Source organism: Sapajus apella, unplaced genomic scaffold, assembly GCF_009761245.1.
Source record: "Sapajus apella isolate SASKATOON/1434 unplaced genomic scaffold, GSC_monkey_1.0 scaffold38, whole genome shotgun sequence".
Classification (NCBI taxonomy): Eukaryota; Metazoa; Chordata; class Mammalia; order Primates; family Cebidae; genus Sapajus; species Sapajus apella.
The window spans coordinates 4,641,936-4,654,649 of record NW_022436978.1 but is presented as its reverse complement, the minus strand read 5'-3'; the positions used below and the strand labels follow the sequence as shown (position 1 = coordinate 4,654,649).

At 37.3% G+C, this 12,714-nt stretch overlaps 1 protein-coding gene and 1 long non-coding RNA gene across 11 annotated transcripts in view; one reads left to right on the top strand and one right to left on the bottom strand.

Annotated features, from left to right (window-relative positions):
• LOC116564780 overlaps positions 1–3,801 on the top strand; it is a 12,106-nt gene extending 8,305 nt beyond the window's left edge. The window contains exon 2 of the long non-coding RNA XR_004275087.1: positions 3,679–3,801. This is a non-coding gene — a long non-coding RNA (uncharacterized LOC116564780). The remainder of the gene's footprint in view (positions 1–3,678) is intronic.
• Positions 1–12,714, bottom strand: part of ANO10 (anoctamin 10) — a 233,691-nt gene that overhangs the window by 99,427 nt on the left and 121,550 nt on the right. The gene's annotated exons all lie outside the window — the stretch shown is intronic.

Here is a 12,714-nt window from a genome sequence, read left to right as displayed (position 1 = left end):
AAAAAAAAAAAAAAAAAAAAAAAAAAAAAAGAAAAAACAAATGAATTTAGAGTTTTCCAGTCAATTTATAGCTATGAAACTACATGGGAAAACACTGACACTTTATTTAGCTTTCATCACAGTGATGGAGTTCTTCGCATTGAGTGCAAGTACTCTTCTGTGGTGCCTAGGGTTGGATGGTGTAAGCATCTAGGTCATATTTTAAGCTTAAATTATAAATCCTTTCAATCCACAAACTATTTCCCTTTCGTAGCAAAATTACTTTCCTGCTTTGGCCATGATGTCTCATAATTTATGTCAGTGATTTCTTATGTGTTTAAAAATTGCTGTGAGCACTATGCTGGTAGGTAGGTAATCCTTAAGGATTTCACAATACGGTCTACTCTACAAGTTGGTTTCATAATTTCCACAACTGTTTCAGTTACCAGGGTATCCACAGTGTGCACCACATTATTGGCACATGGGCCCTTGGGAAATGCTGAAAAGATGAGTGAATAAATCATCTCTGACTCACAACACTTTCTTTTAACAGAAAGAGTCCTGGAAGATTGGAAGCTTCCTGTGCAGGAGTTAAAGAGTGACAGAGCAAAGGCTGCACCAGTGGAAGAACTGCCACCATGTGCATGGTATGTTTGTATATGTCTTTCTAGGATTCTAGAAAGAAAGTGTAAATTTTCGGGATTTCTGGAGCTCACATAAACTTTAAATGTAAATCAAGCTTTACAAAATTCTCACAGCACCTAATGTTCCAACTGTAGTCTTGAATGCATCCAGGTTTCCAACTGAGCAATCTCAGCAGGTCAGACTGTGGTGGTGGTAACTCAAACCTCTTCCCTAAACTTCTAACTTTTTTTTTTTTTTTTGAGATGGAGTTTCACTATGTCTCCCAGGCTGGAGTGCAGTGGTGTGATCTCGGCTCTCTGCAACCTCCACCTCCCGGGTTCAAGCGATTCTCCTGCCTCAGCCTCTGGAGTAGCTGGGACTACAGATGCATGTCACCAAGCCCAGCTATTTTTTTTGTATTTTCAGTAGAGATGGGGTTTCAGTGTTAGCCCGGATGGTCTATATTGACTGACCTCGTGATCCACCCACCTCAGCCTCCCAAAGTGCTGGGATTACAGGCATGAGCCACTGTGCTCAGCAGGGTTTTCAATACTACATCAAACAGCTGCTTTTAATGATTTGCCAAGCTGAAAATTCCTTCAGGTTTATATTGATTTCATCTCCTACTGATTCATCAAATTAACAGGATTTGAAGGCACATGACCTGTCAAAGATATTTCACTATTCTCTTTTATAACATTCCAGGTCCTGTTCAATTGTTTCATTACTTGCACTGTTAGGAGTGAAAATTCTGAAGGTTTCTGGAAGTTCCAAGAACCAATGCTTTTACCTTTATAAATGAAGCTACCCTAAATAAGAGACGCATGGTGGTCATTGTACAGGTGTCACAGTCAAAGGTTTCTTCTCCAGGACGCCCCCACTAAGGAAGCCTGTGGCCTTCAGTCTCCCATTATCCCTTAACATACTTCTGTACTCAGTGTTTAATTTTCTTCTAATGACTAGTCTTTAGAAGTTTTGTAGGGGTTCACATATGTCTGTTTATAAATTTAAGTCCACACACCCACAAACATGTATTTTAAATATAATCCAGCTCTTTCTTAGATAGACAGGAAGCTCCATGAGGCAAGGAATTTGATCATCTGCTTCTGTGATGGCTAGTGCCATTGGGAAACATTCTTGGATATACTGTGCATAGTCAATGTAAGGTTTAACAAATGCAGGTGCTGCTGAACTTCAGAGAAGTATCAATAATTGCAGATGTATTTTTAAAATTGCATTCTACTTTACAACAGCTTTATTCATAATTGCCCAAAATGGAAGGAATTAGAATATCTTTCAGTAAATGAATGGATAAACAAACTGTGATACAGTTATACAACGACCTATTACTCAGTGGTAAGAAGAAATCACCTATCAAACCATGAAAAGAATGAAAAGACATAGAGAAATCTTAAAAGGCTACATACTGAATGATTCCAACATTATGAAAAAAGCAAAATTACAGAGAGAGTGCAAAGATCAGTGGTGGCCAGAAATTTGAGGGGAATGAGGAAGGGCAGGATAAACAGGTAAACCACAGGGAATTTTTATGACAGTAAAACAATTCTGTATAATACTGTAATGGTAAATATGACATAATCCATGTATCAAAACCGTAGAATATACAACACAAAAAGTGAACCCTAATGTAAACTACTGACCTATAATGTATCAATATTGGTTCATCAATTGTAACAAAGGTATCACATTAATGTAAGATGCTAATAACACAGGAACCTGTTTGGGCTATGGGGAGTATGGTCATTCATTCGTTCATTCATTCACTCACTCATTTAGAGGCAGAATTTCACTTTGTCATCCAGGCTGGAATGCAGTGATGCAATCTTGGCATATTGTAGCTTCGACCTTCCAGTCTCAGGCAATCCTCCCACCTCAGCTTCCTGAGTAGCTGGGAGTACAGGCGTGCATCACCACACACAGCTAATTTTGTGATTTTTGTAGAGACTGATTTTTACCATGTTGCCAGGCTGATCTCAAACTCCTGAACTCAAACTATCCACCTGCCTCTGCCTCTCAAAGTGCTGGGATTACAGGCGTGTGCCATTACGTTAGGCCAATATTTGGTAATTCTACTTTCTTCATAATTTTTCTATAAGACTGCTCTAAAATATTAAGTTTATAAATTTATAAATTACACTGTAAATCAAGACTGTAAAGCTATTAATGTTACATCATTAAACAGATATATTCTGATTGTAGAATAATTTTCCATTAAAGTATTTTTAGAAGGATGCTATAATGATTCCTTCTTTTATATAACACTGCAGTGATGACCCAGAAAATATTTAGAAAACACTTTCCCCCAGTTGGAAACCTATTTATAGAAACATCAAACACTCAATCCCAATTTTAACTAACAGAAAGAGTATATCCAATTAAAAAAGAAACATTAGGAAAAAAATCAAGTATAAACATAACATTTATTTTTTCCTTTTACTTGCCATAAAATGTCTCACATTTAGGAAGAGACAAAGTTTTAAAATTCTATGCTTAGGAAACGGAATATTCCTTGCAAGTCTAGATTTTCTACTCTTGATTTAAAACCTCATCATGTCCCTCTGCCACAGAGGATGAGTGTTCAGGACCTCTGGGTGAACATCAAGGGTGTTAAATTCCCATAAGTAACCAGTTTTCCAGATGACATTCCTACAAATGATATACTCCCATAGGTACTCTCATATTATGATGAAATCTCAAGCTTCTAGGCAAAATTTCCAATATAATATAGTGACAGAGGAGTAAGTTTAAAAAAAGAAAAAAGAAAGCAAAGCAAGCTGGACATGCTACTCAAGAGGCTGAGGCAGGAGGATCACTTGAGCCCAAGAGTTCAAGGCTGCAGCAAGTCATGATCATGCCACTGCACTCCAGCTTGAGTGACACAGTGAGATCCCATCTCTAAAATGTTTATGGCAGAAAATTCAAAAAGTATGAATTTTCCTGTATGTAAATTAAAAAAAAAAAACACTTAAAAATTTTTAAATGAAAAAAAGTAACTGATATGGTGGATGGGGAGAAAGAGTGATGGGGACTGTTCAATTTTAAGAGAGACCAAAGGGGCTGGTCTGAAGGCAGTGAGTTATCTTAATTGATTGTTCATGGTCAGTTACAGATCAAACTCCTTGTTCCACTCTTTCCCCAACCCTTCTCAATACTGTACTTGACTATCCTTAAAAAAAAGGGGGGGATGGGGGGAGGGGCACCAAAGAGGCATAACAACCAAATGTAATGAATTTTGACCGGCTCCTCCTATTTGATGTAGGAGGAAAAACTTCTATAAAAAGACATTTTGGAAGACAATTGGGGAAATGTGAATACTGACCAGATGTTAGGGGAAATTATAAAGTTCTTGTTAATTTTCATACTGTGATAATGGCAATGTGGTTAAATAGGAGCATATACTTATTCTTAGGAGATGTATGCTGAAATATTTAGGGTAAATTGCCTTGATGCCTGTACCTTACTTTCAGGAAGTTCATTTTTTTAAAAGTTATGTTTTTATCTGTGTCTGTATGTGCATGTACATATACAAAAATAAAGCAAATATAAGCAAAATGATAAATATGAATGACAATTACAGAATTTGGGTTAAAGGTATACAACTGTTCACTTAACTTTTTTTTTAGCATTCCTGTGTATTTGAAATTTTCAAAATAATAAATGGAGAGAAATCATTCACGAAACTAATCTTGGCAAACCAGTGTGCTGTGAAATCCTCTCTGGAAGATTTTTTGTCCAAAATGTCTTTTTTTATAGCTGTTTTCCCAATCTAGTCAAAATTCATGTGCAGCATTTGATTATGTCTCTCTGGTCTCTTTTAAACATGATCACTACCTAATATCAGACCTCTCATGACAAGACACTGTCCGCTTTGCTGGCCTGATTCCATGCCCAGCACTGTCTATGCTCTCCTCCTGGATGTCATAAGCCATGTCCTCCCTCACTGCTATGCTACTGCTACATCACTCTACCTGCTCCTCTTGTCTGCTGTGGTAAAGCTGGTCTGGAATGCTCTGAGCCCCAAAGGCACAGTCAGAGTATTCCTACCTCTGTGCTCTCAGTGCCAAATGTGCCTCTCCCACATTTCATGCCACTGTCATTATTGGTTGACTTTTCTCATGTGCCAACTTACCCCAACGGGAGAAATGAAATCCCATTCACTCTTCTATCAATTTATGTCCAATGCAGTTCCTGGACATGCTGAAGAAAATCGCTGATTTAACTGAAGGGTTCTCAACCTCAGCATTGCCAACATTTTGGACTGGAAAATTATTTGTTGTGGGGAGCTGTCCTGGACATTGTAAGATGTTCAGCAGCACTTAAATACTAAATAAATGAATGACTGATCCTAAGGCATTCTTATACAAATGGCAATTATTTGGCGGGGTTGTGGGAAAGGCTATACAGCAAAAATTACAACCTCTTAAGATGGAGAGTGCTGGAGTCAGTGACAGAGGCCTGGTGATGACAGTGAGAGTGCAGCCCAAGTGACAACATAGCTGGGCTGAGGAGAGACCAAAGAAAAAACACAGTCATTCCTTCTAGCCAGCCTGTGTATACAGTTTTGGAAGGGCCTAAAGAGCATTTTTATATTGTGTGCAACTGAGAGAAAGTGGTGTAACAGAGGCTTTTTTGGTTTTGGTATAAAGCAATTTCAAGCAAAGGCAAAATGATGATTATTGATTTCCACTTAGGAAATAAAGAGCTATATAAGACTGATTACACGTGGTCATACCACCTTCTGAAAGTTTGAGTGCTTTCCCCCACCCAGCCCAATTTCTTCCTTTTTCACATTAGAAGATTATCAACTCACAAGATAAAACTGATGGGCTCAGAGGACTCCATCACACTTATTAAAACGAACACGTTGTTTTTCCAAGTTGATAAAACATTGGAGAGCCCAAAGCAGGAGAAGCGAATTTCTCCCAGAAAATGAGGGTTTTTCTTGCTGGCAGCTAAGCTTCTTGGTGGACAATAAACTAAAACAATCTCTCCTTGATTACATTTTTAACTTGTAAATGTTTTTAATTGGCTTAATCAAAGCACTCATTAAGAGACATATTCAGTAACTTTGGCTCTCCATAATAAATTTATATTTTAAAAACAGCTCTTTGATGCTTAATTCAGAGAAATTAAAACAAACACTGGTTAAAAAGAATGAATGTATAAATAAGTCAAATATCAACTATAACAAGTTATCATTTAAAAATATGATCTTTAGTGGTATTTTAGATTGAATACATACATTTGATTTTTATGTTTAAAGAAATTTGCATTTATGATCATTACAGATTCAAGTTGTCACATAAAGAAATGCAGTTATCACGCAACAAAACAGATGGTCCCCAAATCCTTCTTAGAAATCTATCTATCTAATCTAGTCAAGAGGGAAATTTCAAGCTCAGTTTTCTCTCCAATTTTATTATCATTATTTTGTAGAATTTTTTTTGTCCTTTGGTTTTTGACTAGACATGACTATTTAAATCTATAATCAGTATAGAAAGAAAAAAGAAATACAGAAAACCAAAAGAAATAATTTACCCAAATCATAATTACCAGAGAAAACTATTGGTATTAACATTGGATTATATCTGCCCAGGCCAAAAGCAAACACCTATACATATGCCTTTATAAGATTTTCACTTATCGCTATGTCATGGATATCTTTCCAAGGATAAAGACTTACATACAATTTTATTTATAGTGGCAAGATATACCATTATAAGGATGGGACAACATTTAATCAATTATCTAATGGTGGACACGTAGTTCCTTCTCAGCCTTGAACCTTACACACAACATAAGTATGAACAACATGTGAATTTTTTGTCTTAGAGTTTCTTTCTTTGGTGTCATTCTTACAGTCAAGGTCTCCTCACCCAAAGATCGGATAAATATTCACCTATAATTCGTTCCAATCCTCCTATGGCTTTAATTTGTTATCTTTATATATTTAACTTTACTGAATTTCATTTCAGTATATACTTTAAAAGAGGGGAGACTTTATCCACTCCCCCCAAATGGCTTGCCATTTATTCCAGCAATATTTAATAACTAATTAATCACAATTAATCATTTTTCCATTTACAAGAAATGCCTACCACAAATTTGTGGGTTTTTTTTTTTTTGAGATGGAGTTCTCACTGCGTCACCCAGTCTGGAGTGCAATGGCACAACCTTGGCTCACTGCAACCTCCACCTCCCAAGTTCAGGAGAGTCTCCTGCATCAGCATCCCAGGTAGCTGGGATTACAGGCATGTGCCACCACACCTGGCTAATTTTTTGTTTATTTTTTATTAGAGACAGGTTCCACTATGTTGACCAGGCTGGTCTTGAACTACTGACCTCAAGTGATCTGCCCGCCTTGGTTTCCCAAAGTGCTGGGATTACAGGTGTGAGCCACCATGCCTGGCCTACAAATCTGTATGTATCTATACTTTTGACAGTTCGTGTACTTTATGATCTGTTTCATTTATCTATTTATTCTGGTGCCAATATCATAATTTTTCAGTTACTATAGCTTTATTTTCTTCAAAAATGTTCATGGCCATTATCTCATATTTATTCTGTGATTTACTTCAGAATCATATATTTTGATACACTGTTTATTCATTATTGTCATTTTATAATGTTAACTGTTTTTCTCCGGGTTTTACAGTATTTTTCTTCTGTAAGCTTATCTACTTTTCCCCTATAATTATCATGTATTTAATCATGTCTAATTAAAAACCAAAGGAGAATAAAAGAAAACTCCATAAAACATTGTTGGTAGACCTGAAGTTTACCCCTAAGTTTTCAGTTTATTGTAGTGATGTCTGTGTACCCAGTCTCTGAATGTTACTGAATCCTAAGGTAGAAAGAGTATCTACCTCTTTAGGTCTGCTTTTGATCTCCAATTAGCAGCATTTGCAGTGGTCTACTAGCATTTGTTAAATTTATTTCTCATGACATCCCACCATTTGACTCAGGATGGGAAGTCACTGGCTGATTCTTAGTGTCTTCCTGAAGTTGGTCTGTCCTTTCTCCTTTCACATGCTATATCAGATAAAAACTTCTCAATGCCTGTAGAATACAATGGATACCACTTACCTGCCAGCTCCTTTTCTTCTTACTTTTCTTTTTCTTACTTTGATAAAGTTTTTGCCTTGCTTTCCTTTTTCTTTGCAGTTTTTATTGGTTTCTTCCCTTACTTCACCATCTTCCCAGGAAATCCTGAGTTAGATTACTTTGTGGAACTTTATATGAGCGAGTTGTACCACTAATAAACATTAAAATAACGACATAGCCTAAGATTAACTGCTCAAAGAAAAAGATGACTAGCTCTGAATTCTTGCATGATCATAGTATGTATTTTGAAAGAAGAAAGAAAACATGGCAAACCCTCTTGCAAATCAAGCAATTTGCTGATCAATAAGTAATTTCCCTGTTCTACTCAATGCAGGCAGATCCCCACAGTGGACAGATACAAGAGTTATTTTTTCTTTTAATATAGGTAAAATTTCTTTCATTTGAGAAAGTAATGTGTACACATAGTTTTTTAAAAATAAAGACAAAAAATACATGGAAATCATCTTCCATCCATTCCTGCTCTATCATCCTACAATGTTCTCCCCAAGAGACAACCCCTGTTATTTACCTATTGATTTACAAATAGAGAAATCCTTCATTATCCCTCAGATTAAAACTGATCAGCATATTACATGATATTGAGAAGACACAATTTTATTGTAACTCTTAAAAGCTAGAATAATAACAAAGGTATTGTACTGGATAAAACTCAGGCAGATATACAAAATATATGTACTACCTCTCCCTTTTTATTAATAAATATGAAAATAATTTATAAATTATTTACTCAAACATTTGTTGAGCATCTACCATATGCTAGGCACTGTCCTAAGTGGTATGGACAGAAAAATGAAGCAAGACGTAATCCACCCACCTCTACCCCCCATTTCATTTTGTTAAGATAATTGTTAACAACAGCTGAGTTATACTTTAAGGGCTAAATCAAAACGTCATCACATAAAAGTCCTTTGTGAATCAAATGGAAAAATCTCAACATAGATGTAAAACTTTAAATGCTTGGACCATAATACTGGACCATAATACTGTACCTATGGTAAGCTCAGAGCAGGAGGAAATGGCCTGACGACAAATCACCCCCCATCTTAAATATCCTAACATTCTCTATACTGTCAGTAGACCTAGGTGTGTTCATGCGTAGCAGCACACAGGAAGATGCAAAGGTGACATGGCCTTCCTGTTTGAACAAGGCATAATCTTAACATAGAAGGTGCCTGTTGCTCATCATGGGCAGAAAAAAGAGCCAATATCACTTATAATTGGACAGACCACTTTGACTTTGGCAGGGGCCAGCCAACCTGTATACCAGAGGCACACATAGTAGGTGAGGACCAAATGTCGGGAAGTGATTTCACAGTGGCCCATCTCTAAGGAAGTAGTGAATCTTAACAAACCCTTTTAAGTAGGCACTTTAACCACCCATTTTATAGACTAGGAAATTAAGGTCTGGAAAGTAACTTCCCCTAGCTAGTGAGATGTGAAGCCAGATCCCAAGCTTTTGTCACTTCACTGCAGTGACTGTGTGAGTGAGAAATTTACACATAGTCACTTGCATCATCACAATCAGAAAAATAGTGGCTCTGTCTACTCCGATGGTTTATGCTTGTGCTAACATAGGCTGTCCTTCTAGTGGGGCGAAGTCTTTGGCACCAGTAATAAATTTATGTTAATGCTTAGTTCTTACTTCTATGTAGTATTCATATTTGACACAGTACAATTTTTCTCATTTTCAAACACAGATTATTCACACCATATGTATGTAGCAGATAATTCAATAATAAACTGTGATCAAACATTTGGCAAAGGCTTGAGAAGTCAAAGAGTTTAAAAAAAAAAACTAACATATCCTTAGATTTCCAAATTGTCTCCATTTTAAGGTTAGAGCATCTAAAAGCAAAACCAAGTACCCATTTGGTAATATTACAGCCCCTTACAGAAACGCCTCTGCAAGTTAGGGCACTTTAGAAACTATAGTGAACCATCTCAATGGTTTTCTAAAACTATCTTTGAGGACACAGATTATTGCGTAAATCAAGGTTCCCTGATCCTTTTGTTTAATAACAGAAAAGAGGTACTGCCTTTTCTTTTTCATTTGTGCTAACAGGAAAACATAAGAGCAAGCATTATGGCCTAATTGTATAAAAACTGTATCATGTCTTGTGTGGATAAGAACACACTGTCCAAATTATCCTATTTGGAACACACTGTACCTAATTATCCTATTTACATTTTAAATGTTGTTGTTACTTTCTTCTTCAAGTAAGTGAATTAGAAATTTAAAAAATAAACATTAAACTCTGATATATTTATTAATTCAGAAGTTGGTCAATCTAAAGTTCAATAATCTATAAAAAAATTATCAAATTCACAGGACTCAACAATAAAAAAGAACCAGAGAAGTAAAGACCTCTAATGAAATATGATTGGTACATTTGCCAAGAAGAAAGCTTTTTGAAAGGAAGGAAAGGAGGGAGTGAAAAAGAAAAGTTGAAAGCTACAGACATTTCTAAGTAGGAGAAAGGTTGATTACCAAATGGGTAAAGTCAAATGTAATACTGGGACCTGAGAGACTTCTGGATTAAACAGATAAATTTACTTCTGCTCTCCCCTCCTTCCAAATCACCATGACAGCCCACGGTGCCTGGACCTTGGAGAACCCCAGGAGAGAGAGCCTAGGTCCTCTGAAGGGTAGAAGATGCTCCTTGTCCCCTCTCTAACCCCATGCCCACTCTTGCCCAGTGGAAGACAAAAGACTTCCTATCATGTAAGACTGAACTACAGGCAGCACCAGGGGCAAGAACACAATAATGAAACGCCTTTCCACTAAAAGAAGAATTAGGAGGAAACAGAGACAAGGCAGAGATCAGAAGAAAAGTACAGAGGGATAACATTGCATTCATGAAGTAAAGTACAGAATGTTATTTTCTAAAAAGAGGTGAGAACATTCAGAGAGCAAAAAAGAGCTCCTGGATACTAAACTTACGATTGCCGACATTCAGTAGAAGAATTGGGAAATACAGTTGAGAAAATCTCAAAATAGACAGAAGAACCCAAACAAACAAGGAGACACAAAATAGGGGGAAAACATACAACAAACGGTAAGTCCAGAAAATGCAAGAGAGGGCCAGAAATAAAGACAGAACATGGAGAAAAGATAATTCTAAAAGAAATAATTCAAGGAATTTCACAGAAGTGAAGAACAGGTGTTTGCAAGTGTTAAGTCCCACTGGTGGGGATGACCACAAAGGCCTGCCATTGTGAAATGTCAAGACACCAGGGACAAAAGGAAGACTGTGAAAGCTTCCAGACAGAATGAAGAGACCCTGTGTAAAGAATCAGGGGTCAGACTGGCATGAGCCTCTCAACAGCAATGTTAGAGGCAATGGGCAATGTCTTACAAATTTGGAGGGCAGATGGGCATAAAGATGTCTACAGACATATAAGCTTCCAAACTATCTCTCATGCACCTGCCAAAATAAAGGAGGGGGGTACAAGAAAGGGGTGATAAATGAGAAGCCAAGTGAATTCCCAAGAAGTTGGGAAGTGAGGACAAGAACCCTGCAGCCAGTCTGGAGGTGACCTGCCCAAATGGGAAGGGAACAACACAATTCCAGGAATACCCTCTCCAAGGAAACAACACAGCACACTGAGAAGCTGTCTGGTGTGTTTAAGCACACTATGTTTAGGAGATAATCAATGGTAGGTACACAGAAACCAAACAAAAAATGAGGCCATTTTCAACTCAGTTACGTTTAAGGAAACAATCATGGCATGTTACATGCTTACCTACAAATACCATTTGCATAATAATACAATCACTAAATACTGATTTAACCAAAAGTTGTGATGTGAAACCACACTGGCAGGATGGAACAAAGACATTCATATTTTATAGCAGAGAGTCAATAAAACTGAAAAGCACAGTATTTAGAAATATAGATGTAAACAGCAGAAAAAAAGGCTAAAAATTTGAGTCACTTACTATAGGAAATTGGGAAAGGGCAGAGGCCCATTGTTTTGTTATTGTCAGGTCTCCATCTGCAAGCCTACACCCAGAAAGTCTGAAGTCCTGCCTGCCTCGGCTGATAGTCCCCTCAGTCGCCCTCTCCCCAGCCGCCCTCTCCCCAGCTGCCCTCTCTCCCGCCTGCGTTCCCCATTACCCCTAATCACCCAGCAGAGCTTCCCCTGACAAGCCTCTCACCCCACCCCATTATCTTAACTGTTCTTATGATAATGTGAATACTCCTCACCCCATCTTGCCATCTTAACTATTCTTATGATAATGTGAATACTCCTCGCCCCACCCTACCATCTTAACTATTCTTACACCTTACCCCACCCACCACTGTAACTGATCTTACTCTGTAACACCCCCACCCCCCACAAAATTGCCCCAACCTATAAAACGAATTCCCACCCTTACCCACTTCACCTGTCCTTTCTCAGATTTGGCCCGCTTGCACCCAAGCACGAAATAAAACAGTGTTGTCACTCACACAAAGCCTATTTGGAAGATCTCTTTATTAAATATGTTTAATATTCAGTATTATTGGACACAAATAACAGTTATTACTTTTAAAGAACTATCTGACTTTTATAAATATAAAATTATTTATATGTATTACTTTAATAAAATAAAATATTAGATTAAAAAACTGAATTTGCTTAGTCAACTGTAAGTGAAAAAAAATGAGTAAAATGTAGTTTTTAAATTATGGCAGGTATTTGTGCTTATAAACCAAAAATAAAATTCTAAGCTCCCCATCTGACTGAGAGTCCTTCACTCAGCCAAGGCATTCCAAAGTTAACCTGAAAAACTAGTTCAGGCCATGACAGGACATGGGGGGTTGAACATGAGGGTGTTGAACATGCCTAATTATACTCTCCTCCCGTTGGAATTCAGGCCCAGTTGACCAGCATTAACATCAAAACAGAGATCTTAAGACTGACAGGAATGATAGGAAAGATTTACAATCTATTCCTTCAGAACCCCACTATCTGGAGGCT